This window comes from Hypanus sabinus, chromosome 23, assembly GCF_030144855.1.
Source record: "Hypanus sabinus isolate sHypSab1 chromosome 23, sHypSab1.hap1, whole genome shotgun sequence".
In the NCBI taxonomy this organism is placed as follows: domain Eukaryota; kingdom Metazoa; phylum Chordata; class Chondrichthyes; order Myliobatiformes; family Dasyatidae; genus Hypanus; species Hypanus sabinus.
Window position 1 is genome coordinate 43,230,226 of NC_082728.1, and position 25,490 is coordinate 43,255,715.

Below are 25,490 nucleotides of genomic sequence, written 5' to 3' on the forward strand. Positions count from 1 at the left end.
ATCTCCCTGCAAATGCAGCTTGATGCTCTATTTTCCATTTGAGTTCTTAAGATGTTATTCCAGTCAATGGAAATATAGTTTGCAGTGACTGCTGAACTTGAATGTCCTAATATATCGCAATCCAGGCCATAACTGTGAATATTTATACTATGATGTTTATTGACTAAGGGTGAGAGCTGATGGTGTATAATGGTTAATGTTAATCATGCAGTTTTAATTACTTCGTATGCATAATCTGATGCATCGAGATCTTTCTCATGTATCTTTATTCAGCATTATTGGTGCTGAGGCTTTATAATATTTATCAAATCCACCATCATTTCGACATCAGGAGATTGTAGTTTGTGATAACGAGAATAACCTGATACAAAGGAGTGATTTAACTGTTCTTATCACTAAATATTTACTTGCTCAGCAATATTCTACTTATGCTTTGGCGCCATTCTGTATTTTAAGTACCTTGATTATTTATTTGATCTCAAGAGGGTAACTATAAGAAGTCTGACTCGATGGCCTGCGCCTATTAACCTGTAACTCTTCTATCAGTAATTTACGATTTCTTGGTCCATATAAATAAACCGCAGATCAGAATTCAGATGTCAAAGATTACTATATTTATTTAACATTCAACTGAAAATATAACAATACACATTTTACCATTTTCTCAGGTCCTGATAATGATATGCATTCCTTTTCTCTTTATTATCTTATATCTATTCTCATTCCCTTTTTAGGTCTTATCCTATTCCTCGGCCAAAGGGGCTGTGATCCATAAATGGACACAATTCTAATCCTGTGATAGTCACCAGCTTTTCAATCTGATAAGTTATGGGAATAGCCCAAAGGACTATGTGGTGAGTTGCTTTTGTAAGCCAGCAACATCCAAAGCAAAATGCATGCAACACATCCATGGGGAAGAAGTCGGACTGAAACCTGGAATAAAACCTGTTCTAAATTTTACCATTCAGTCATAGTATTATAAAAAAATACAACACAGAGGAGACCATGTAGCCCATCACTGCTAAGTTGGTAAATTGGTTTATTGTTGTCATATTTATTGAGATACAACAAATATCTTGTCTTTAATACTGTTCAAAATGCACAAAATGCTGGAGGAACTCAGCGAGTCAGGTAGCATCTATGGAGGGGAATAAACAGTCGACAATTCAGGCTGGGACTCTTCCTCCAGCATCTGAGAAATCTCTTGTGTTTGCATATCATTCATGTAGCTCAATTCATTACAAGAGTGCATTGAAGTAGCAGAAGAGAAAACAGTAACAAAGTGTTACAATCAGAGAAAGTGTAGTGCAGGGAGACAACAGGGTGCAATGTTATGTCAGTGGTGATCGATAATGTACTTCCCAACTTCATTCTTCATTCCTGCTCTCAGACTGTACCCTTATGGATTACTGCTCCTGAAGCACACTTCCAAATAAGGTTTTAACATGATGCTTCCGTCCACATCAATCATCTTTTACAGAGAGTGTTCCAGAATCCTATCATTCTCTGAGCGAAAAAATTCTGCATCTCTTCTCCAACTGTCCCACTGTTCCAAGGCAACTTGCATCCTTTAGGACTTGTGTGTGGGGTAACACAGCAATGGCAGTAGTCAGAACTCACCTATTAGAGAGAAGATGGTTTCAAGGATAAGAAGAGGAAGAGGAAACTCAAACAGACTTTCAATTTACCTTCAGTTAAAGCTACGAAGGCCAATGAAAATTTTACAAGTCATGTAATCTCACAGATGTCAAAGTAAAAGCAATTACAAAATTACTACAGAAGCTAATTGATTCATAAATTTGAGTATAAGCAGAAAGTGCACTTCTACAGATTAGTCAGCTTATTTAATTCTGAAAGAAATTTATTTTTGCAACGATCTATGAATTCTCTTTTTCTTTTTGCTCTTTCCTGGACTACCTCTCACTGACAACAGGCGAGTCAAACGTTCTTGAGCCCTTCCCTAGGCCACAGTAGGCCACTGAGAGGTGAATATGAGCATGCTGAAGGATTGCCTTTTAACTTACTCTGATTCTGTGCATATTTTACTCCTCAGACTCCCCTATTATCAACAATTCTACACAATAACCAAGTCTAGTGACTTGTTACTTGATCAAGTAATAATGAGAAAAAATATCTTACTCTTTCTGTAGTCTCACTAACATTATTTTAATGGTTCCTTAAGGTCGTTAAAGCTGGGGATGGCAAGGGGGCAAGCTCCCACTACCCATTAAATGCTCCTGATGGCCTGCACCTCAAATAGCCCCTGACAACCCAGTCCAGCTCCTGGCCTTCACATTTGGCTTAGTTATAAGCCCTGCGGAACCATTTCTACTGACAGATGAAGGGGCAAAGGTGGTTTACTGGCCCCTTAAAACCAGTTACTTTGGCAGATGGGGCTCATCAGCTGAGGTTGGCGGCTCATCTGGAAGAAGGAAGACACTGATCTCTGCTGGCTTGTGGCTGTACCCACTCACGAGGAAGGATTTGTGAACCGGAATCCCAAAAGCAGTCCTACGTTGATTTCAACACTGACTGGCAACTCCTGTGATGCTGCTGGTTCCAAAATACATTGGTCTCTGCTGTTGCTTTGGGTTCATCAGAAGAGATGGAGAGGGGGAGCTTGCTACATTGGCAACAGCTTGCTCTCCACGTCGTACTGCCCTGGCTTATGTCTCTTGACAGCTACGATGTAACTTCCATGGTCAACCGTGACTGATGGAGGTCTCATTTCAAACTCAAAATCACACCATTTGTTCATATCTGCTTTTTACAAATTATTTTCCAATTCATTATAAAGCACTGTATGTATCTTGGAATTTTTGGCATCTTTATCTCAAGTAAACCTTTGCAAGAGATGTCTTCATTCTCTCCCTCACACACCCCTCCCCCCTCTCTTCTCTTCTATAAGGCACTTGTTAAAACCCTACTCTTTCACCATGTTTCTGTTAACTTGCCCTGACATCTCCCCATGAAATTCAATATTGAATTCTGTTCAGTAAATATCCTCTGAACCTATCGTTTATATCACTCTCCCTGTATAACACCAAGCCCTAGTCACCCACTTCATTCCTTCCACTGATGCTGCTTGACTGGCTGAGCTCTTCCAGCACATTGTTTGTTGCTTGCTTGCTTCCTCAACCATCAACATGTTCAAAGTGACCATTGACCAGACACATCTGATGAACAAGCCACATGGTTATGAGAGCAGGCCAAAGTTTATGTCATCTTCTGATGAATGATTTATCTCTGAACATCCTAAAACTTTTCCACTATCTACAAGTGATAAACCAGGAGTATAGCAGAATATGAGTCCAGCTCCATCAACTTGATGCCATCGAGGGCAAAATAGTCCACTCGATTGATACTCATATACCACAACAACCATTCACTCCCTCTATCACTGGCATATGGAGGCTGCAAAGTGTAGTATTTGTAAAATGCACTACTGTTACTCAACCTGGCTAGGTGACAGCACATTGCAAACCCATGACCTTCACCACCAAGATGGAGATAATCAGAAAGCACATTAGGATGCCATGAATACATGGAACTAAGTAATCAGGCCTCCCACATTGCTGGTCTAAACCCCGCACTCTACCTGACAACACTGTGGGAGCACCTTTAGTAGGAAGACTATAACTCACCACCATCTTTCTAAAAGTGATTAAAAATAAGCAAGAAATGCTTATTCAGATATTCCCAGTCTACCAAAAGCAGAATAAAGATGCTGTATTTGCTGTTCGGCCAAGCACAACACCATTCATCTTGTTACTGTGGTGTAATGTCTAAGTTGGGGGAAGCTGTAGAACTAAATGAAGAAAGGGGGAAGACAGCAGCTTCAGCAGAATACAAAATACTGTGAGCACTCAGGCAGGTCAGGCAGCAGCTATGGAAAGAGAACGATTACACTTCAGATCTGATATACTGAAGTTCTGCCAAAGGATCTCAAACCTGAAATGTGAACTCTTTTTCTCTTTCTATAAATTCTCCCTGACCTCTGGGTGTCTGAAACTCCCTTTTTAAAATTACTATTGTACAGTTATTATGCTTAAGTGCCACAGACCTGTGTTCTATTCCATTGTCATGATCTTCATTTTGATCTAAATATTTACATAACATCCCCCAGTATAAATCAATCTATCATGCTTTTCTCTGCACGGTACAGTATCCAGTGTAATGTTCATCATTTGCAATAGTGTTCTCCTTTCTTGTGTTGTTCCAGATGCAGGAGAATATAAAGAGAATGGCTACTGATTGCCATTATCAGCTATGGGATGTTTGTTCAGCTTACGATGAGTCAGTAGATGGTTTTGTAATCATTTGAGCCATAATGGTTGCCTTGGACAGTAAAGGCATCAGATGTTAATCCCAAAGGATCTCCATGCGCCATGCCAAAGTTCTGCCATTCCCTGCTGCTGGGCTACTTGTCGTGTATCCAGAGAATGGTGGACAATCAGGCAAATGTGATTCCTGTCTGTATTATGATAAATCAGACTGCTGGTGAATTGTACTTCAGCAAACATTATGGATGTTCTGTCTGAGTTTACAACTGTTATGTTTTGTAACTTCAAAGGAAGACACGAGAGTCTGGGAACGCCGGTTTAACTTTGTGTTTACTTTAAGCGAGGTGTGAACGTGTCACGTGGGAGCATGATGATGTATGCAATTCACCCAATTATGCATCTAACCCAGAATTAATTAATGAAATGAACAAGAATACTTAATCAATCTCTCTCTCTCTCTCTCTCTCTCTATATATATATATATATATATATATATATATACATATACACACACAAAAGATTACTCAAATATAACTGAAATATTAAATACAGTACACAACAGCCTTACCTGACTTTATGATCTCATTTTCAGTTATGGTTCAAGGTCACAGGTGGCAACAAATGTGAAGCAGGAGGAACTCAGTAGGTCAGGCAGTATCTGTGGAAAAAAATAAGCAGTCAATGTTTCACCTGGGTTCAGTTGAAATATCAACTGTCTATTTTCCTCTGCAGGTATTGCCTGATACATTGAGTTCCTCCAGCACCTTGTATGTTGCTCCAGGTTCCAACATCTGCAATCTCTTGTGCCTCCAGGAAACATGTAACACTTTGTACATTGCAGACTGTTTTCCAGATACACTGGGTGATGACACTTAGTATAAATTGGCATCAATATTGGTACAATATCATGGGCCAAATGACCTGTTCAGTCCTGTACTGTCCTACGTACTAATCTCCTGGAATAGATATGTTGATGTTTGCTATGAGAGATCTTTGTGAAACGAAATGCTATGTGGTGGCTGTTTTAAACTGTTCTTTGAGAATTACCATTTTTTCCTCTTCCGAGGCAACTAGCAGATTAAAGGAGTTTTTTTAAAAAAAAATAAATTATAATCAGAACCTTTTGAGATGCTTTATAAACATTTATTGGGATTTTCCTAATGCTATGCAAGAGAGAGGATGGTTGTGTAAATAGAAAAAAATATGATGAATATAGTCTCTTTTATACTGCCAGTGAATCAAATAACAAGGATAAACATAGTAAAAAAATACCTTTTATTGGATGTTTTTAAGATTCAACCAACAGCAGTAGCTGGTATAACTGGAGCAAAAGTCAAAACACAAGATGCACATAGTTCTTAAAGTCCTTTTACATTTTATAGATGCTAAAAACATAATCAAAAGAGAATACTACTTATACAGCTTTGAAAAATCAATTCACTTCACCTTGACCATACCTTTTTCACAAAGGTACATAAGGTGCAGTGTCCTCTCAAAAACCAAATTCCTTCATTTATTTTTGCTAATGTTACAATAGTATGGTTAATAAATAGATAGAAGAAATACGTTAGGGTGAAAATATTCACATCTTCTGATGTCCATTCCTCAAACAACTTACAGTCTGTCCTGAGGATAAACAGCATCAGGTAGATGGTGTTTGTTGTTTGTCACTTGCAATACACAAAGCATATTAGTTTTCACATTAAGAATACAGAATCCCCTGCTCAGACATTGCCTGAACACTTTCATAGTAAATAAACAGCTGATGGTCCTGAATATGATTCCTCCATTGACTAACAAAAAGAATAAAGTGCAGTTGACATCTTTTGCTAAATGATACCATGAAAGGAATGAATACCCATGTTCAATTTTTCAGAGACAATGATCTCAACTCATCTCATAATTGGATTCTATATTTTGCAAATTATTTGCAAATTTCTTTAATGTTTTTTCTTGTCTAACAATGATGCTGCATTGCAAAATGACCACATAACCGTGGAAAAATTCTTGAAACTGGATGTCCAAAGCTGCATTTTGGGGGGAAAAAAGAGCAGCTCTCATTGTTTAATTAATGCACTTGACAGAGCTTCTGTCAGTGGATATTCTTGTTATTTGTTTCGGCAAGGGTGGCCTCCTTTATTCTTGGTAATTTTAGAAGACCAGTTACCTCAAGTCCAAGATAAACTGAGCAGCAGGAACACATTGTTTGTTGTTATTCAAAATACCATCAAAAGCATTTTTTCAAAATCAGCAAAGATAAATTGCCTTTGAGTTCATCAGCTGAATTTTTGTGTATTTTTGATACTAATCTTGTTACATACTGTATATCATACAATTTTTATGTTAAGTGGTACACTGTTAAGGCTGTGATTTTGTTTAAAGGCTGTGAGAAGATGTGTCGATGATGGTTTCCACTCTCTTTGCCAAGATGGCACTTAATACCTTGTGAAATGTTTACCAGTCTCGTATTATATGTGCTGCAACAAATGATATGTTTTTAATTAAATTTGATCAGTTATTTGTCTATAAAGCATCTGGGTATCTGTTAATACTGCTGTAAGTTCTGAAATTAAAGGCACACCAACTTCAGAACGGACTTGCATCGCAGATCTTCCTTCTGTATGATTAATGAGATGGAAAAGAAAATACTTAAATCTCAGATTGCGCTGGGTAGAGGAGGTGAAATGGCGGTGGAGGGTAAAGTTTACAAAAGCTTCTGGATAACTGAAGACTGGGTGTCAGCTTTGGCTAAGTGGAATAATTACTACCTCTGCACCAGAGAGATACTGGTTCAAGTATGCCCATGGAGTTAAATATATAAAACTAGGTGTGATCTCCTTGCAATGATAAAGAAATGTCAGAAGCTCTGTCGAATGACACTTTAAAGCAAAGGCTATATTGTCCCTGGAATTTAAATAATTCTATTGCACTATTTGAAAGAAGATAGCAATATGATGTTTGTTGATGGGATGGAGCGGAGGAACATGATGGTGTTGGAGGATTGCCTGAGGGAAAACAGTTACAAAATATTCACATTTTTAAAATTCATTCCCAGAACTGCTCAACTCATGAGTAATTGGAATAACTTTTCACTGAAAAGGAATTGAGAGCAATTACCTTGATGGATTCAAACGCCCGGTCACAAATTTGCAAAGAAAAAGAACCCAAATGATAAAATTAATTGAATAAGCTAAAAGTTTATGCATTTTTCTGCTCTCTGGGGAGGTTTGAGTTTCATTAAACTTTCAAAATATATTTGGAAACTATTCCCATATCAATCATTAAGAAGTACAACTTAATCCACAAATTGCATTTTTACCCTTCATAACTTCACGTTCCTTTCATTCTAATGACTTCAGACTTAGACAGTGGAAGTCTGAAGTGGATTATCTATGCTGTGTGGACCTACTGCTGTGGTCTTTGTTTCAGTATCACTGCATACAAAGGAAATGATAAAATGGTTCCTACAATACATAGTTTTCTACTTTGTGAATCCAATCATGTTATATCAAAGTGTCCAACAAATATTTTTCAAGGAGAAAAACAAGGTTATATTTAATTGGAGTTGAAAATTCAAATAATCCTGCCAAACACAGTATAAATATCCCTCATCAAGCTGTGATTACAATCTTGCCTGTACAAATTTGTTTCAGTAGTTTGAAAGATGCATATTCCATTAAATATCTGTCCAGATGCATGCAAAAAGAAGTATTGTCTACCACTTAGCATAATCTAGCTGCCTATATAAAAGAGTACATGAATTAATTTACCCAAAACACTTTAATTTCAAGAATATTCAATTCTTCCATTCAAATATTTTTCACACTTTACAGTTTTGCCATAGTTGCTGAATTCCTTTGCTACTTGTAACTTCTTAAGATTTGAATGTATATACAGGCAACAGATTTTTCTCTTTTATTTTCTTCCTTAAAAATATTGAAGTTATAGCAAAATTAAATCATTTTAGGGTGAAACAAAACAGAGCATGGAATCAAAAATTTGCTTGAGCAATTAGCAAAACAATATTGAACGATATACGTTACATGAAACAGAATTAGGTGTCTTCACAAATTGTAACATTTAAGATTTAGGGTACATTCTTCAATGAAATCTTTAATTCCTCCTCCATTGATCAGGGTCAATCATAGATTTTGGATCCCAGCTGTCTATGTGACAAGGAAGCCAAGGTAGTATGATATGGAGAGCAAGATGTTGCCCTTATAGCAGACTTCCCCTCTCCATGCAGCTGATGAGTCTAAAGGAATGGCAGAAACCAATACAGTTTGACAGCAAAGCCGTCGTAGGAGTTCCCAGTAAGCATTGAACTCAATATAGGACTGCCTTAGGGACTCCAGCTCTGGATTTTTCCTCAGGGTTTATTCCCAAAGACTTCTCCAATGAGTTGTTACAGCCATAAGGCAATGGAGGATTGTGATCAAAGTTCTCCTGGATGAGCTGCCAACCAGAGCTGATGAGCTCTATCTGCCCAAAGTGACTTGTTTTTAGGCACCAGTCACCCACCTTTGGCCTTTCTTCTGTGAGTACAAACCATTCTGGCAGGCCTGGTAGCTACAGCACACGCAAAGGCCAGGAGCTGGTCTTGGCTGTTAGAGGCTATTTGAGATGCATCCCATTGGGGGCATGTAATAAATATTGGGACCTTATCCCCACTAACTACCTCAAGAAAAACAACCTTCAGAAACCATCTTCCCCATTAATATAAACATTGTGTGTATAATTGAAAAGTTGTGGAAAGTATTCTGATACAGCTTTAGTCTCATAAAGATATAAGAATTCCTGTAATGTACAGAGAAACTGTGCCATTCTGGTAATACAATTTGCCAAAGTGTCTTTGCTTTGGTGCTTTTCATCAATTTGGAATTTTCTTTTTGTTAAGTGTGGAATAATCTGAGGAAAAGGTGTTCTGAGCACTGCAAAACTGCCAAGGTCTGTAAACGGATATGGGCTCCCAAGAAGCACACATTCATTAAGCACAGCTTTCATATTATAATAAATGGAATGCATGAACAATGAAGAAATTATATCATAATCACATGGCTAACACCCATAAATCTGACCAAAAAAATCACATGTGCCAAATATTTTGAGACATGACAATGCCCCTTAAGTGAAATTTATGCATTACTAAAAGTCTCACATGTTCTTTATTAATTTAGTTATTTTGGTAATATTTTGTGATATTAAACGTGGTGCAGGGTAACTGAAGGAGACAATTCCCAAGTTATAGGAATATACCGTGTCCACTTTATTAGGTGCCTCCTGTATTTAACAAAGTGGTCAATGAGTGTATTTCTAGATGTTTGTGGTCTTCTGCTGCTGTAGCCCATCCACTTCAAGGTTTGACATGTTGAGCATTCAAAGATGCTCACTGCTGTAACACATGGTTATTTAAGTTACGGTTGCCTTCCTGTCAGCTTGAGACAGTCTGGCCATTCTCCTCTGACCTCTCTCATTAACAAGGCGTATTCACCCATAGATCTGACACTCACTGGATGATTTTTTTGGCACCATTCTCTGTAAACCGTAAGACTTATGCACAAAAATCCCAGGAGATCAGCAGTTTCTGAAATACTCCAACCACCCCATCTGGCACTAATAATCATTATACAATGAAAGTCACTTACAGTCCTGTGCAAAACTCTCTTATAAACATAAATATAGCTAGGGAGCCTAAGACACTTGCACAGTTCTCTCGTAATTTTGTGTATTGCATTGAATGGCTGCTGTGCTTATAAAACAAATTTCATAACATATGTGAGTGATGATAAACCTGATTCAGATATGGAACTCTATTGTGGAGAAACAACTAATGTGCAAAAGAAAACAAACTGTGCAAATACAGAAAGAAAGAAAAAGAAATAATAATAAATAAGCAATAAATATCCAGTTCCCATTGAGTGCAGATTTTAAACCATTGATTGATCAAAGTATTGAGAAATTATGAATTAAAAAGCAGAAAATGCTCAACAATGATCAACAAGGCTGAGCAGGTTTAGTACTTCACTTGTCCATTCCAGTGTATTTTTCCTGGGGTTCGGTGACCAGTGGTGTTCCACAGCAATCTTGTTCTGATCTTTACACATGACTTGGATGACAAGTGGAAGGGTAGGTTTGTAGGGTTGCAGGTCTGCAGATAACACGAAAGTTGGTGGACTTATGGATTGTGAGGAGGGTTGTTGTGGGTTGCAAAGGAACATTGACAGGATTCAGGGCTGGGTTGAAAAGTGCCGGATGAAATTCAACCTTGTAAACTGTTAAGTGAGTCATTGTGAAAGGTCAGATTTGAAGGCAGAGTACAGGGTTAATGGGAGGATTCTTGGTAGTGTGGAGCAACAGAGTGATCTTCTTGTACATGTCCAGATTTTGTTCCAGTTTTTGGTGAGACGCTGAATCTATGCAGATTTCTAAGAATTTAGAGGCCCTGTTTTGCCTTCTTTGTCATGACACTTATGTGCTGATCCCTGGACAGGCCCTCTGATATGATGGTGCCAAGGAATATAAAGACCCTCTCCACCTGGCATGAGCTAATGAGGACTGGCTCACAGATCTCCAGGTTCTTCCTTTTGTTGTCAATAATTAGCTCTTTGGTTTTGCAGTGCAAAGAAAATCACCTGTTACTCTAAAACAAGGTACGTAGAGCTTAGAAAAATAGAGGGCTAAGCAGTAGGCAAATTCTAGGCAGAGTCTAGAGTAGGTTACATGGTCGGCCCAATGCTGTAGGCCAAAGGGCATGTAATGTGCTGTAGATTTTGACATTCATAGATCCCTCAAAATTGCCATACAAGTTGACAGGCCCATTAAGAAGGTGTATGGTGTGTTGGCCTTCATTAGTCATAGGACTGAGTTCAAGAGCCGTGAGGTAATGTTGCAGCACAATAAAACCTTGATTAGTCCATATTATTGAAGTATTGTGTTCAGTTCTGGTTGACTCATTACAGAAAGGATGTGCATGCTTTAGAAAGGGTGCAAAGGACATTTGCCATAATGATACCTGGACTAGAGGTTAAGTGAACTATGACTCTTCTCTTGGAGTGAAGGATAATGATAGGTGACTTGGTAGAAGTGTACAATGTACTCAGGAGACTTTAAACTACTTCTGCAGAGGGCTGGGAACCGGAGCACCAGCTCAGTAAGGGGAGGATTGGCTGGAAGTTAGATGTCAGGGAAAGTACTGTAAGTCAAAATCTAAATAACAGGTATGATGGATCGGCCAGTTTAATGTGTGCATATTTTAATGCTAGGAGTATTATGGGTAAGGGTGATGAACTTAGAGCATGGATCAGTACATGAAATTATGATGTTGTGGCCATTACTGAAACTTGGTAGAAAGAGGGGCAAGAATGGGTGATTAATGTACAAAGTACTAGGTTTTCAAAGTTTTAGAAAAGATAAAGGAAGAGGTAAAAGGGGAGGTGGGAAGTAATACCACTAATCAGGGACAATATCACAGCTGCACTATGGGGAGATGTAATGGAGGAGTCAGTCACTGATTCCATTTAGATAATACTGAGGAACAGGAAGGGTGCAATCACACTGATGGGATTGTACTGCAGATCCCCCAATAGCTACCAAGACATTGAGGAATAGATTAAGATTAAGGTTGTTGTCGTGGGAGAATTCAACTCCCTAATATAAACTGGGACCTTCTTAGTGCAAGGGGTTTAGATGGGGCAGAATTTGTTAAGTGTATCCAGGAAGGTTTCTTAAATCAATCTGTGGATGGTCAACAAGAGGAGGAACCATACTGGACCTGGTGTTGGGTAATGAGCCTGGCAAGGTGACTGATCTTTCAGTGGGTAACAAGTTAGGAAACAATGATAACCTCTCCTTAACTTTCAAGATAGTTAAAATAAGGATAGTTATGGTCCTTGCAGGAGTTTTAAATGGGAGTAGGGCAAATTACAAGGGTATTGGGCAGGAACTAAGAAGAGTTAATTGGGAATACCTTTTTTACTGGCAAGTCCACGTCAGACATGTGGAGGGTATTTAAAGATCAATTGTACAGGCTACAGGAAAGGCATGTACCTGTAAGAAAGAAGGATGGTAATGAAAGATAAGAGGGCCTTAGATGTCCATAGATGTGACGAATTTAGGCAAGAAGAAGGAAAAGTATGTAAAGCTTCAGAAGTTAGGATCAAACACAGCAGATTCTTAAACAAGCCAGAAAAGAACTAAGGAAAGGAATTAGGAATACCAGGAGAGGCCATCAAAGTCCTTGGCAAGTAGGATGAAGGTGAATTCCAAGGCATCCTATACATACATACATCAAGAACAGGAAGATAATGAGGGAGAGGGTAACACCACTCAAAGATAAAGGGAGGAACATTTATTTGGATGTATAGAGTGTGAATGAGGTACTTAATGAGTACTTTGCTTCAGTATTTACAAAGGAAAATGATTTGGAGGACCAAGAGATCAGTATTGAGTATATAAGCATGTTAGTGCATTTAGAGGTGAAGGAGCAGGAAGTGTTTGGACTCCTAATGAATATTAAGGTGGATAAGTCCCCAGGGCCTGATGGGATTTACCCTAAGTTATTGAAGGAGTCTAGAGATGAGATATCTGGGGCCTTGACCAGTTTCTTCATGAACTCTGTCACCACAGGTGAGATCCTGGAGGACTGGCGAGTGGCTAATGTTGTACCTCTATTTAAGAAGGGAAAAAGGGACAATCCTGGGAACCATAGACCGGTGAATCTCACATCAGTTGTACGGGAATTGCTGGAGAAAATTCTTAGGGATAGGAAATATGAGCATTTGACCATATCCTCATTAGGGAGAGCCAGCATGGCTTCGGGCAGGGCAGGTCGTGTCTTAGAAACTTGACTGAGTTTTTTGACAAGGTGATGAGAAAGATTGATGAGGGTAGGGCATTGGATGTTGTCTACATGGATTTTAGTAAGATGTTTGACAAAGAACCTCATAGAAGGCTAACCCAGAAGATTAAGAAGCATGGGGTCTGCAGTGAATTGGCTGTTTAGATTCAGGATTGGCTTGTGCAAGAAGACAGAGAGTAGTGTTTGAAAGGATTTATTCAAGCTGGAGGTCTGTTTCATAGACCTCTGATCCCTATGTTTCATAGGGATCTGTGCTGGGACCTCTGTTGTTATGTAGATAAATGACCTGGATGAAAATGTAGTTGGGTGGATTAGTAAATTTGTGGATAAATATGAGGTGTTGCACACTGATACAGCATAAGCAAGAAGACAGTACTTCGTTAAGGGTAAGATCCTTACCAGTGTTGCTGAGCAGAGTTCCTGAGATCCAAGTTCATGGCTCCTTGAAAGTTAAAGAAGTTTATGAAATGCTTGCTTTTATTAGTTGAGGCATTGAGTTCAAAAGTCAAGCAGTTATGTTGCAACTTTACAAAATTCTGGGCACATTTGGAGTATTGCATATGATTCTGGTCATCCCACTCCAGAAAGGCTTAGGAGAGGGTGCAGAAGAAGTTTACCAGAACGCTGGTTGCTTTAGAGGGCGTGTGTTACCATGAGAGGCTGGATAAACCTGGATCGTTATCTGATTGAGGGTTATAAGATTATGATCAGTAAAGAGTAGACAGGGGGTATCTGTTTCCCAGGGTTGAAATGTCAAACATGAGAGGGCATGCATTTAAGGTGAGAGGGGTATGTCCAACAGAGATGTGAGGGGCAAGTGTTTTACTCAAGAGAGTGGTGAATGCCTGGAAAGCACTTCCTAAATGGTAGAGGCAAATACATGAGAGCCTTTGAACAGACGTTTGCATAGGCACATGGATGGAACGAAGATGAAAGGATATAGACATTGTGTAGGTCAGAGGGATCAGTGTTTGGATGTTTATTGTTTTTTTAGCTGGTTCAACATAACATTGTGGGCTGTTCCTGTACTGTAACGTTCTCTGTACAAGAGGTGTAAATAGCTGATACAAGAGAGAATATTTTTAAGATGAATGGAGCAAGTTATAGGGAACTCTCCATAAGACCATAAGGCCATAAGATATATGAGCAGAATTAAGGCATTAGGCCCATCGAACCTTCTCTGTCATCATATCATGGCTGCTTTATTATGCTTCTCAACCCCATTCTCCTGCCTTCTCTGTCACCTTTGATTCTCTGATTAATTAAGCACCAATCAACTTTAGTCTTAAATATCCCCAACGAACTAGCCCATGCAGCTGCCTGTGGCAATAGTTGACACCACCCTCTGGCTAAAGAAATTTTTCTTTATCTCTGTTCTCAATGAATGCCCCTCAAATCTGAAGCTGTGCCCTCTGGTCCTGGATTCCCCCACTATAGGAAGCATCCTTTCCATGTCCACTCTAGAAAGGCCTTTTAATATTTTGTAGCTTTCAATGAGATCTCTGCTCATTCATCTAAACTCCAGCAAGTACAGGCCCAGAGCCATCAAATGCTCCTCATATGTTAACTCTTTCATTTCTGGGATCATTTTCAGGAACATCCTCTGGACCCTCTGCAAAGCCAGCATACCTTTTCTTCTATATGGGGCCCCAAACTGCTTACAACACTCCAAGTGTGGTTTGAGTAATGCCTTATAAAGATTCAGCAGCACCTCCTTGCCTTTGTATTCTATTCCCCCCAAAATGAATGCCAACCTTGCATTTGCCTTCTTTACCACTGACTCAACCTATATGTTAATTTTTAGGGAGTCCTGCTTGAGGACTCCCAAGTCCCTTTGTCTCGCTGATTATCGAATTTTCTTCCCATTTAAGAAAAAAGTCCATGCCTTTATTCCTTCTGCCAAAGTGCATGACCACGTAATTCCCTACACTATATTCCATCCGCCACTTCTTTGCCCATTTCCCCAATCTGTCCAAGTCCTTTTGCGGACACCTTGCTTCCTCAACATGACATGCCTTTCCACCCAGCTTTGTATCATCTGCAAACTTGGCCACAAAACTATCAATTCATTTATTTAACAATGTAAAAAGAAGCAGAGACTCCTGTGGCACACCACTTGTCACCGGCAACCAACCAGAAGAGGAGAAGGTGCTTGGGAAGCTGAAAAGTCTTAAGGTAGATAAATCAGTTGGACTATTGGACATCACACTGGTGTTCTGAAAGATACCCATTCTTTGCCTTCTGCCAATCAGCCAATTTTTTATCCATGCTTGTACCTTTCCTGTAATACCATGGGTATTACAAGGTTAAGCATCTCTTTGATAGACAGCTGAGTTATAGAAAAATGGAAGGTGATGTAGGTGTGATGTGTTAGATTGAACTTAAACTAGGTTATGTCAACATGACATCGAGGGACAGAGGGATGACAATGTGCTATAATGCTCTTGTTCTACGTTCTTTTCCAAACCAAATCAACAAAATCCAATAGAATTTTTGAACTACAGGCAGTCCCCGAGTTACAAATGTCCAACTTACAAATGGTCTGCCATAAAGCCTATTATATTTAAAATACGTTGGCTCGAGGAAGCAGAACACCGTCTGCCATTTTAATTCGTATCCGATTGCCGTTAACACTGTGAGTGTTATGAATGTACCACAGCTCTAAGGGGCCGAAGGGGCGGGAGCAGTCCCCTCCTTCCGGAGAATCACAAGATCACTATTAATTCGGGTCTCGGACCCAGGAAGTGAGAGACAATGCAACGGTTTTGGCCATTGTTCTTAGAGACACCTGTGTGATGTGCATGTCCCTGCTACGTGACAGCTACCATGGATATGGACACCCTCGGGCAATGTGGGGGTGGGGATTGCATCACCCTACTTTGATGGACATCTACAACTCTGCAAGTCAAGATAAAAGGGGACTGCAGGAGGCAGTACCCCAGCGATGTACCAAAAGGACACCATCGTTCAGTGCTCCCATAATAGCTGGAAGCCATTCAAAGCCACGTGCGCTCCGTAACTCCTTTGCCTGGGGAGCGGATGGCTGATAATACCGAGAAGGACTTTGAACTAACGACGGGGAAACAATGCTCCCCTGATTTAACGGAGTGGCTTCATAAAGACCCTGGCAAGTTTTTTTTTTCTGTTTCTCACCAATCTCTCTAAAACACGTGAAACCCAGCGATTCCCCAAAAGGCTGAAGCCTGCAGCCTTCTGAGACTTTTATATTTCCAACGGACAATATATTATCCCCTAGACAACAGTTGAGATTATTTCTTAATGATGATTATTGCTATACCCGCGCTTTAGATTGAGTTTTGCCGACGTATATGATCTGAATGTTTGTATTAACCTTACTTTTGTGCTCCCCTTTATGAATAAAAATGTTTGAAAATATTGCCATCAGAATCCAACGGACCTCTTTATCTTTGCTGGTAAGTTATCCAGTTACAGGATACGTAACAGTGAGTGTGTCTCAGTGCGGGTGGACTTTAGGACCCTGGGGAGCTCAGGACCTGCCACCCATGGCTGCTGCTGAATCCACAGAGTTTCTGTTCCATTGACAGACACGATAAATAAGTTCAAATTATGGATTGATAATTTCCATCTTGTGTTTACTTCACTTAGTGATGAAGAATTTGTTGCAAGTAGGGACCTCACTTATTTCAAAGTTAGGGCAAATTTACATAATATTAAAGTGCAAGGTGAAGCAGTGAGTTCTGATCTAAATGCTGTGAGTGATTTTCCTGAAATGTTGAAAAAAGTTATTGAGGACGGAGGTTATTTGCCAGACCAAATATTTAATGTAGACAAGACTGGCTTATGCCTGAAAAGACCTACATTTCGAAAGAGGAAAAATGTGCACCAGTGCAGAAGTCATCGAAGGATAGGCTAACCTGTTCTGACTTATGTACAAATCTGACTTAAAGACAGACTTAGGAACGGATCACGTTCGTAACCCGGGGACTGCCTGTGCTCATCAAATTAGCAGAAACTAAGTCAGAGGAAATTGTGATGAAATTCTGTTACAGCTGCACAAGGTCTGTATCTTGCTTTGAGCTTCGACAAAGATGCAAAATGTTCAATCATGATTATCAAAGTAAATATTAATCAAAGGAAGATGGAAGCTATCATGGAGAACCCTTTGGTAAGTATAGACAACAAAAATTGCTGCATGGTTTAAGTCAGTGAAGGATATGGAATGAAATTTAGACATTGGTTAGCTTATATGTAGAGGAATGAAGATGAAAAAAAAAGTCAGGTTCTCTGGGATTAAGAAGCCAAGTCAAGAATAAATGATTTAATTATGAAACTTTCAAACTATTTCCATTCTGGCATTGCTTCACTTTGGTACCTATACTTTGAGCTACCCTAGCACACGCTCTAAATATATCACTCTGTTTCTCTAGTTTTCTAGACTTTTAAAAAATAACTATCTGTTTAAGAAATATCAAGACAATCACTTGAATTGCCAACTCATTGAGAGCAATGGTCCAAATACTAAATGGCATTAATATGGATTAGTGCTTGATAGTCAAATGGAGTGGAATCAAGGACCTCTTCAGTGCTCTAAAATTCTTCTAATAATCTAACCAGCTTTGAGACTGGCTTACAATGTAACTTTTCTTGATAGCACTCTTGTTAAGTCCCTAGGATGTCAGGCTGAGTGTAAGATACCAGTTGCATTAAATCATTTTGAATCACATAAACCAAGTTATTCTGGGAGTTTAAGGAGTTATGGGTAGGATGGTGGTTAACAGTAAATTAAATATCTTTTGGCATCAGAGAACATTCCTCCTATCAGGAATGATCAGCAGATATTGTATTCCACCGAGATTTGTAGGCCAGAGAGGCAACATAATGTGGTAGGCTCATGATGGGGTTACCTTACTTAATATGCATTTTATTGCCTGATTGCCACTGGATGTAGTGAACGGACAGAGGTTTAGGACTGTTATTGGGTATTTGAAGTGGGATCTGATGGTGAACATTAAGCTGTTACACCTTAGACCATACAAATGCAGAGGCGATCTATTTTAGAGGTTGGAGTTGTTACGTACTCGTGACACATGACAGTGGTACCCTTGTCACGTGACTGGGGTTGAAGCTATACTGGACTTGAGGTAATGGTCTTGTGATGGTGGAGTGATGTCATTTTCCCGCCAGCAGAGATCATGTGACAGCTTTTTTTTACAGGTTATAAAAGGAAGATCCCACCGTGTGAGGGGGGGCAGGTTGTGGCTGGATTTGCCATGTTGACTTCATGCCGCTGCGTGATTTAATGTGATAATGCAGTTCAGTTGAAGGATGAAGTTTTTATCTAATGCCTAAAGTTTAAAAGGTCATTGCCAGCAGTTTCTTTACAATACTGCTAGTTGAGAATCAGTGGAGAGTGAAGATCGGAGTTCGGGAGTTAAAGTTTGAGGAGAGTCGGTTTTCAACATTGAAACGGGTTCGACCTTGTTTAATCCTTATTCGGAAGGAATTCGTTGACTGTTCTCGTGTTAATCTCTGTGGGGTAGCAGAAAAGATTGAGGACAGTGATAAAGGAAAGGTCAGTGCCTTTAAGCCATTACGTTTCGTAAATTCTTCGTGGGAAAGAGTTCAACTTCCGGGACTGAAGCAAAGCAATGTGAAAGAGAATTTAAATTGTCTTAAAAAGTCTCTCCCTTAAATGGACTGTGAGCATTTCGAACTTTTGGCAATACTACTTTAAAGAACTGTTTGAGCTGCATCGCTTTAAGAACAGTTTAAGCTGCTGCACAGCAGCTGATTTCCGATTATGTTAGTGTTTGTTTACTTTTGGGGGGTTTGTTTTCAGTATTTTAATAAACGTGTTATTTGTTATATAAAACAAATATATAACTCATATATTTATTGTTGCCTGAATACGTAACATAAATATGGGGGCTCGTCTGGGATCGGATCGTTTGAGTTGAAATGCTTGCTGACTTTTGAATCGGTGTTTTGGAAAAGGGGAATACTCAGTTCTTTTGTTTGATTGGCTTTTGAGTGGTATTCAGCAACAATGAATATTGATGAGTTTCTGGTTTCACCAGATGCGGAGTTGTTAGCGAAGGCGAAAAAGACTGAGTGTCTGAGATAGCTAGTAAATTGCAACTTAAAGGTATTTTTCAGACTACATCTAAGGCTGTTATACAGAGAAAAATTGCGTCACACTATGTGGATTCAGGTGTTTTTGATGAATCGATTTTAGGGTCATTTCCAATAAATAATCTGAAGATGCAGTTGCAAATCGAACAAATGAGGTTGGAATAAAGTAAAGCAGAATTGGAGCATTGTAAATTGGAAGCTGATCAAAAGAAGAGAGAATTTGATTATGCTTCGGAGGAATTAAGGTCTGCGAATCAGTCTTCTGGTTCTAGAAAACCGTTTGTTGCTAGTCAAGAAATTAAATTGGTCCCTCCTTTTAGTAAAACAGAAGTGGAAAAATATTTTCAACACTTTGAAACTATTGCTTGGATGTCAGAGTGGCCGAGAGATAAATGATCAGTGTTGTTACAGAGTGTAATTAAAGGTAAAGCACAACAAGTTTACATAGCTTTAACTGCTGTGTAAGTGCTTGATTATAATATTGTGAAAATGCATATTCTAAAAGCATATGAATTAGTCCCAGAAGCTTATAGGGAAAGATTCAGAAGTTTGAAAAAGTCTGTGGAAAAAACTTATGTGGATTTTGCCTATGATAAAGCTATGTATTTTGAGAGATGGGTTTCTTCTAAAAATGTAAATGGGGACTATGATACATTGAGAGAGCTGATTTTAATGGAGGAATTTAAAAGAAGCATTCCTGTTGAAGTAAGGACCTACTTAAATGAGAGGGATGCTGATAAATTGCAGGACTGTGCTAGATTAGCTGATGAGTATGCTTTAATCCATAAGAATAAATTTCCTCAGGGTAGAATTTTTAAGAGGAAAAATAACATGGAGACTCAAGGTAAATCAGAAATTAAATCAGAAGTTAATGAGAAAGGTAAGGAGGAAGGAAAGCCTGTGAAGGAAAGACAGTTTGGTCTTATTTGTAACTATTGTAAGAAGCCTGGCCATGTAATAGCTAACTGTTTCAGATTGAAAAGAAAGAGGAGGAAGCAGTTCCAGATGCTTGTGTGCAACATATTGAAGCACCTGTAAAGTTACAGGGTTTGATAAACACAAATGAGATTTTGTTAGAGTCTGATCATGTTAAAGAGGGATATGATTATTTTATAACTGAAGGGTTTGTATCCTTGAAAGAAGGATCTACTCTGGTGCCAATTAAAATCCTTCGGGATACTGGAGCTTCTCAAGCACTGATGTTAGACAGTGTGTTGAAGTTTAATGGAGAGTCTGATACTGGTGAGGTAAATGACATAAGAGGTGTTGGGAGTGATTTTATGCCTGTACATTTAAATAAAGTAAAATTAAAATCAGGGTTAGTTACAGGATTTGTTGAAGTAGGATTACAGCATAGCTTACCTGTGAAGGGTATTTCTTTATTGTTAGGTAATGAGTTGGCAGGTGGACACGTTTTTCCTGAAGTGCATTTGTCAATGGAGTCAGAGGAACCAGAGTTGAACTCTAACACAGATTCTTCCTGTGTTATGACTAGAGCTATGGCTAAAAAGATTGATGTGCAGAATGAGGTTGTTACTGAGGACTGTTCAACTCAGGGTTCGAGTTTTGAGGGTGTGTCAGAGACTTTCTTACCTTCGCTGTTTGAACAAGATTCTTGGAGGAAGTCTGACTATGAAGATTTATCTCTGTCTTGGAACGAGATGATAGCAGAGCAGAATAGAGACCCTGAGATTATAAAATTAAGTGAGCAAGCTTTACTAGGTCATGAAATTGAGAAGGTGCCAGTAGGATATTACTTGGAAAAAGGAGTATTGATGAGGAAGTGGACATCGCCTACAATTCCTGCAAGTGAGGATTGGAATGTTGTTTACCAGGTAGTTGTCCTGAAAGTTTTTCGAAATGAGATCTTGACTTTAGCTCATAGTGTGCCTTTAGGTGGACATCAAGGGGTAAGGAAAACTGTGGACAAGATTTTAAAACATTTTTACTGGCCTGGTCTAAGAAAAGATGTGGCGATGTTTTGTAAAACATGCCATACTTGTCAAATTGTGGGAAAACCAAATCAGGTTACACCAGTAGCTCCATTACAACCTATTCCAGCATTTGGTGAACTGTTTTCTAAAGTAATTGTAGATTGTGTTGGTCCATTATTAAAGACAAAAACTGGTTATCAGTATTTGTTGACTATCATGTGTACCTTGTCTAGGTTTCCAGAGGCAGTACCACTTAGGAATATAAAAGCTAAAACTGTGACAAAGGCTCTTATAAAATTCTTTACTTATTTTGGATTACCTAAGGAGATACAAACTGATCAAGGCAGTAATTTAATGTCTGGATTGTTTCAACAGATAGTTTATAAATTGGGAGCTAAGCAAATCACTTCGTCTGCATACCATCCAGAGTCGCAAGGTGCCTTGGAGAGGTTTCATTCCACCCTCAAGAATATGATTAGGATATGTTGTGTGGAAAATGAAAATGACTGGGATGAGGGTATAAACGTACTTTTATTTGCAGTGAAGGAATCGGTACAAGAATCTTTAGGTTTTAGTCCATTTGAACTTGTGTTTGGGTATAGAGTTAGAGGACCTTTAGCTTTATTGAAAGTGGGTTAGTAAGGAAGTACACACTAATTTGTTGGTCTATGTTTTGAAATTTAAGGACAGGTTACATAAAGCTTGCAGCCTAGCCACGGAAAATTTAAATTTGGTTCAGGAGAAAATGAAAACTTGGTATGATAAAGAAGCTAGGATGAGGATGTTTAAGCCTGGAGATAAGGTGTTGGTTCTTTTCCCAGTGCAGACAAATCCTTTACAAGCTAGATTTCATGGTCCTTATGAAATTGTGTCTAAAATCAATTATGTGGATTACGTGATAAAAACTCCGGATCATAGAAGGTCAACACAACTTTGCCATATAAATATGATAAAACCATATTTTGAGAAACAATCTGATACTGTGACTGTTGTGGTTAGTGAGAATGAGTTTGAATCAACTAGGAACATGATAGATGATTCATCTGAATTTCATTCTAAATTCAACATTGTTTCTGTTAGGTTACCAAATTCAACCATTCTGGAAAATATTGATGAGAAATTAGCACATTTACAGCTAGAGCAGAAACAGCAGATGAAGGAATTAATTTTTAAATATAAGGAGTTTTTTCCAGATGTTCCAAGAAGGACTACTATAGCTTCACATGATGTAGACGTTGGAGATGCCAAACCTATTAAACAACATCCATATAGGATGAACATAGAAAAATGTGAACTTGCTGAGAAAGGAATTGGATATATGTTAGAGAATAATATTATTAGACTTTCTAAGTCGAATTGGAGTTCATCATGTGTTATGGTGCCAAAACCGGATGGTAGTATTAGGTTTTGTACAGACTATAGGAAGGTGAATGCTGTAATGAAAACAGATGCATATCCAATTCCTAGAGTAGATGATTGTGTGGATAAAGTTGGAAAAGCAAAGTTCCTTACAAAGATTGATTTATTGAAAGGGTATGGGTGTGTTCCATTAACGGACAGAGGTAGAGAGATTTCTGCATTTGTAACTCCATCTCTGTTATATGAGTATAATGTTCTTCCATTTGGGATGAAGAATGCCCCAGGTACTTTCCAGAGGATGATTAACTCTGTGATTCAGGGATTGAAAGATACTGATGCTTATATTGATGATTTAGTGACAGGAAATGATACTTGGGAAGCACACATTGCTGCAGTGGAGAAATTGTTTGAAAGGCTTTCAAAAGCTAACTTAACTATTAATTTAGCTAAGAGTGAATTTGGACATGCCACTGTGACTTACCTTGGTTATGTTGTGGGTCAAGGTAAGGTAGCTCCTGTTCAGGCAAAAGTTCGGGCAATTTTAGAGATTCCCACTCCAATGGGGAGAAAAACTCTCAGAAGATTTTTGGGAATGGTAGGATATTATCGAAAATTTTGTAAGAATTTTGCTAATGTTGCCCTTCCATTAACTAACTTTCTGCAGAAGAATGTGAAGTTTGTGTGGACAGTGCCTTGTCAAGAAGCATTTGAAAAATTGAAAACAATGATATGTCAACAACCTGTGCTTAAGGAACCTGACTTTGAAAAACCTTTTTCATTAGCTGTAGATGCTAGTGATGAGGTTGCGGGAGCAGTATTAATGCAAAGGAATGAGGGTGATGAGGTTGATCATCCAGTAGCTTACTTTTCTAAGAAATTTAATAAGCATCAAAGAAACTATTCCTCAATAGAGAAAGAATTGTTATCTCTTGTTTTAGCTTTAGAATATATTGAGGTATATGTTGGTACAACTCAAAAACCACTTATTGTTTACACTGATCATAATCAATTAGTTTTTCTGAGTAAGATGAAAAACAAAAACAGAAGATTATTAAATTGGAGTTTGATGTTACAAGAATACAATATTGTGATAACTCATATTAAAGGTAAAGGTAATGTGGTTGCTGATTGTCTATCTCGATGTTGAATGTACAATGCAATTGTTTTTATGGGGTGTTTTTTTTCTCAATTGTAACACTCCTACTGTATTGTGAGTTACAAGGTGTTATATGATGGTATTGTATATTATGTATGTTATAAAATTTATACATTTGTTTTTCTTGTAAGCAATTGTTAAAAATTTCTGTTCTTGTCAGACCAAAAATGTTTTTTTTTGCAGGGAGGTGTTACGTACTCGTGACACATGACAGTGGTACCCTTGTCACGTGACTGGGGTTGAAGCTATACTGGACTTGAGGTAATGGTCTTGTGATGGTGGAGTGATGTCATTTTCCTGCCAGTAGAGATCATGTGACAGCTTTTTTTACAGGTTATAAAAGGAAGACCCCACCCTGTGGGGGGGGGGGCAGTTCGTGGCTGAATTTGCCATGTTGACTTCATGCCGCTGCGTGATTTAATGTGATGACGGAGTTTAGTTGAAGGATGAAGCTTTTATCTAATGCCTAAAGTTTAAAAGGTCATTGCCAGCAGTTTCTTTACAATACTGCTAGTTGAGAATCAGTGGAGAGTGAAGATTGGAGTTCGGGAGTTAAAGATCGAGGAGAATCGATTTTCAACAGTGAAACGGGTTCGACCTTGTTTAATCCTTATTCGGAAGGAATTCGTTGACTGTTCTCGTGTTAATCTCTGTGGGGTAGCAGAAAAGATTGAGGACAGTGACAAATGAAAGGTCAGTGCCTTTAAGCCGTTACATTTTGTAAATTCTTCGTGGGAAAGAGTTCAACTTCGGGGACTGAAGCAAAGCGACGTGAAAGAGAATTTAAATCATCTTAAAAAGTCTCTCCCTTAAATGGACTGTGAGCATTTCGAACTTTTGGCAATACTACTTTAAAGAACTGTTTGAGCTGCATCGCTTTAAGAACAGTTTAAGCTGCCGCACAGCAGCTGATTTCCAGATACATTAGTGTTTGTTTACTTTTAGGAGGGTTTGTTTTCAGTGTTTAATAAATGTGTTATTTGTTATATAAACCCTTGCCTAACTCATATATTTATTGTTGCCTGAATACGTAACAGAGTTAAGGTTTAATACCTGTTTCTACATTCACAATGAGGAAGAAAATTGGAGGCCAGATCAACTTAAAGAACAACATGTAACTGCATAAATACAGGTGAGCAAGTTGGGCAGAATTGTATACATAAGGAAGTAAAAGAGTAATTTAAAGAATACTAAGGAAGGAAAAATATAAGATGAGGCTAGTCAGAATAACTTGCGTATCGATAGATACAGTATGTAACAATTAAGAGCTAATGAGGGACCAGTAAGTCTATTAAAAGTGAGGTTGGGAATTAAGAATGAAAAACAAAGAAATGGCTGATAAATTAAACAGGTATATTGCATTAGCCTTCTCACTAGAAAATATATTGTAGAAATTGTTTTACATTGGAAATTGGGAGAACTCAGAAAAATTATGACACCCAGGCAAAATCATACTTAGCAAATATTTGGAGGTGAGAGCTGACTAGCCTTTGGTTACTCATGGGGTCATGAGATAACATTTGCATTGGTTTTAATTTTCCAAATTTCTATAGATGTTGGGAAAGGTGCCATGAAATAATAAATAAAACATTTCATTCAAAAAGAGATAAAGATAGAAAACAGAAAAAAGACTGTTGGTTTCCTGTCTGTCAGGGGGAAAATGTTAGAAGCTTTTGTTAAAGATGTTATAGCAGGGCACCCAGATAAGCTCAAGAGTAGACAGAGAGAGCCAACTTTGTTTTATGAAGGGGTAATCATCCCCAATTTTACTGGCATCCGTTAAAGAA

General features: G+C 38.5%; 1 long non-coding RNA gene across 2 annotated transcripts in view; it reads right to left on the minus strand.

Annotated features, from left to right (window-relative positions):
• Positions 1 to 1,065: 1,065 nt before the first annotated feature.
• Positions 1,066 to 25,490, minus strand: part of LOC132380158 (uncharacterized) — a 32,753-nt gene continuing 8,328 nt past the window's right edge. For both annotated transcript variants that reach the window (XR_009507671.1, XR_009507672.1), the window contains exons 2-3: positions 4,852 to 4,941; positions 1,066 to 1,620 (exon numbers count right to left, since the gene is read on the minus strand). This is a non-coding gene — a long non-coding RNA (uncharacterized LOC132380158). The remainder of the gene's footprint in view (positions 1,621 to 4,851; positions 4,942 to 25,490) is intronic.